The sequence below is a fragment of the Daphnia pulicaria genome, chromosome 4, assembly GCF_021234035.1.
Source record: "Daphnia pulicaria isolate SC F1-1A chromosome 4, SC_F0-13Bv2, whole genome shotgun sequence".
NCBI lineage: Eukaryota > Metazoa > Arthropoda > Branchiopoda > Diplostraca > Daphniidae > Daphnia > Daphnia pulicaria.
Window position 1 is genome coordinate 5,515,802 of NC_060916.1, and position 3,604 is coordinate 5,519,405.

The 3,604-nt window shown below is 40.2% G+C and overlaps 1 long non-coding RNA gene across 1 annotated transcript; it reads right to left on the reverse strand.

The window, feature by feature from the left end:
• Positions 1–768: 768 nt before the first annotated feature.
• Positions 769–1,971, reverse strand: LOC124336839. Its single transcript, XR_006917190.1, has 3 exons — positions 1,945–1,971; positions 965–1,031; positions 769–860 (listed from the first exon to the last, which is right to left on the reverse strand). It is a non-coding gene; the product is annotated as an uncharacterized LOC124336839 (long non-coding RNA).
• Positions 1,972–3,604: the final 1,633 nt, after the last annotated feature.

Consider the following 3,604-nt stretch of genomic DNA (forward strand, 5'->3'; position numbering starts at 1 on the left):
ATGTCCGAGAAGAGCCAGTGATACATGGAAAAACCAAATCTATGTATCCCATATCAAAACCAAGGTAGGTACATGTGTGTTTTACATAGATAATACATCCTTGAAAATCAGACCTCATTCAGGTCTGTTACAGATGTGTCTTTAGTATGTTTCCCATTGTATGGGAAACAGAGCTAAAACATCTGTTACAGGGATGTGTGCTACCTGGGCTTAATTATTTCTTAACAACTTATCAGTTATTAGATATATTAAGGGGATTTATCGTCATACAGTTATAGTTATAGATTGAATAAATAACGAAAAATATATATGGATACTAAGATGTGAATGCCAGTCAGCAGTTATTTGTCTGCTTTTAACGGCTTTTACGTATTCGAAAATTAGCCTAAGTTATAAAACGTATTAACCATATTCACAACAGAAAGCCGCTCGTTTGCAATATACATATATGCCCGTGCGAGTTAGTAACCAGCTAGCCCTAGCTAGCAGTTAACCCGTTATATTTAAGACAGTAAAGCGCTAGTCAGTTCCCAGCGCGTTACAAGTTAATCCCCCCAGCTGCCCTCTCAGCCAGTGGAAAACTAACTATCTACGAATATACGGCACAGTTATATTTACTAGTATGGGAATTGCTAGTAAGAATTAGCAAGGACCCCTCTTTAGCTGTCTAAATTTTCGTACGGGTTCTGAATTTGGAGTTTCTTGAATTATGATGATTTCCGATTCTGCATCACTTTGGGTGACGCAGACTGCTTTCTTTTCCGACAGTGAAGCATTAAAACTGGGATGATCGACGGGACGCGGAGCTCGGAACACCACAACGCCTAATATAACATCTGACTTGCGGTTTTCCCGAAAAGCTGTAAAATAGAAATTGTGAAGAAGAAAATAGAAAGTAAAGAATGGAAAAGTGTCGCTGATTGTTTTTTTTATATCCTGATAACGATTTTTTTAAACTACTTACATTTTTTAATAAACGAGGTCAACTCCGAGGGTATTTGACTCTCTTTGCCCAATGGGAGGACATAACTCTGCTAGCACGGCTGGTCTAATGTCCGTTTATACGACGTATGTTTATCCATTCTTCGTCGCGTCCATTTTTCGTCGAAAAAATACAACGATACTACGTACTTTTCACGTCTTTCTTCGATGTTGTGATCTTGTCTACTTTGTATGAATTTAACTGTCTAATAGACGTAATATTTTCACATAAACTGGATATCCTTTCTCTGGTTACAAATTACGTCCATCAGATGACCACAGTGGACGATAAACGGACGGACCTAGTTTGGACGTCCATTGGATGCAAATATACGTCTAGTTTTGCTTAAGTTCATTTTTAGTGCAACAAATAGACGGCCGATGGAAAAAAAAAACAGAATCAAAGCTAAAATGTTTCTATCAGTTGATAGAACTCATAAAAACTAGCCTTAATTCACCATGTGAAAATTATAAATTTCCATTAAATGATGTTTTAAGTAACAATGAAACAGTAAATTTTAAATGTACAAAAAAATTTTCTATATTTTTTTATTTTTCTTCTTTAATCCTATTGCTTATTTAACGTGAATGTAATAAGCTGTTAATTTGTGTTATTTGACAATTTCTAAGTTATAAGAATTTGATCATAAAATTGTTAAAAGTCGATAAAGAACGGCTGATCTAGTGGATAGAGCGGTGGATTGCAATGAGAAAGGATGAAGGTTCGGTACCAAGTGACGGCAAATCTTTTATCTTCGTTGTATATTTAGCGTCTTTTTACGTGTTTCCGACATCCAAATTACGTCCAAAATGGATATCCTAAATACGTTAAAAATCTACGTATAAAGATGCGACATTAGGACGGACATTCAACGTACCATGGATGCCCAAAATGTCTATTCAATCGTCAAAATTGGATAGCAGGAATACGTTGTTGAGATGTAAGCGTGCTAGCAGGGAAACGTCTTTGAAACTCCAAGGAAGTTTTGAATCTGGAGCGTCAGCAATCACGGGGACCCATTTCATTCTGTTCAATTTGGCGTGGAAGAATTTGTAACCGTCCACATCAGCTTTGGTGGCTGGATTAAATTGGAAAACATAAATTCTTTCATGGGTCGCTTCGCTCGTCACTCTCCGCAAGTAAGTCCAGATTTTTTCGAGTTCGATAGTGCCCATAACGCTCATTGATTTGGGCATTTCCAAGTCGGCAAGAACATAAGGGAAGTTGACCTAGAAAAATATAATTAAACATCAAATTTCCGCAGTGTTATTATTATATTCTACTAAGAAAAACTTACGTCCAAACTTTTCATGACGGCATGGAAACTCTTGCATTTATGCCTTATTGTCCCAGTCCAAAAAAATGGATTCATTCTTGCTTGGCGTAACTCTTGGCCGCTTCCCATGAAATTAGGATCACTCGCCTTTCCTCTTCCAGAAACACCCAACTCAACTATTCAAGTGATGAGTGTCGCTGTGCTTGAGTTAGAAACTGAAGCACGTTTAAAGACATCAGCGGCTACTCCCCAATCATCCTGACCAGGGTTTACCAGTGCGATTGGTCCAGATCGGGAAAACGTAAAACTATCGATAGGAACAGGAACAGGAGCAGGATTAGATCTAGAGGGACCATTATTCCAGCTATTATCCGCTAGCGCGCCCCAATCATCTCCGCCGGATGTTAGAGCATTGTTATTGTTGGTCCGCGGGGTGGATTTTTCCGTTTAAACAGAAAACAAAATCGCATCGGCTGCTAAACCCCAATCGTCAATTCCTTAATGTGCAGCGTTACCATTTCCGGATTGTGGGGTCGCTTTTTTCGATTTAACAGAAGACGTCGCGTCGGCATTTGGTCCCCAATCGTCAAATCCTGAACTGGCAGCGGTACCATTTCCTTGCGGTGTCGTAGATTTCGCGGTTTTACCAGATGATTGGGCGTCGGCAGCCGATCCCCAATCATCGGTCGCAAGAATACCAGCAGTTGAACTGCTAGCAACAGTTGTAATAGGCGGTGCAGCAGATGAATGGCTCGCCATACCCCAATCGTCCAACACAGGTGGATTTTTTGTACCAATGAGTCGATTACAACTTGATTTCGGAGTATTTCTTGCACCTCTTGGAGCGGCGTTAGCACCGGCGGCCCATGGACTGCTGGCTTTGTCTGAAGCTGATCCCCAAGCATTGTTGTTTTCACCACAGTCAAAACTCGCGGATTTTGTATCAGGCGTGACTGTCGGTGGTCCCCAATCGTCAAATGACGTGAAGCTAGGTGCACCGCAACTGGATGCACGAGAGTGTGTTCCATCTCTTCCCTACTAACACAGCGATGTACCATGGATATGACTGAAGCGTACTCCCAAGGATAAGGAAGATACAAACAGCATATCCATGGAATGCTTCATGTTTATCCTTATTTCCCCTTCCCCGCACGTACCATTTGTATGTCCCTTGAATATACCGGTTTGTGTATACACAGTATCCTTAAATAACATCCATCTTTGGATATGATTTCTGTCAGAAATTAAAAGATAAAAGTCTACCCCGAGAATTGAACAACTGACCTTCAATTCCGTAGCTCACCTCTCTAACCATTTGACCAACTGTTCGTACAATTAAGGAACAA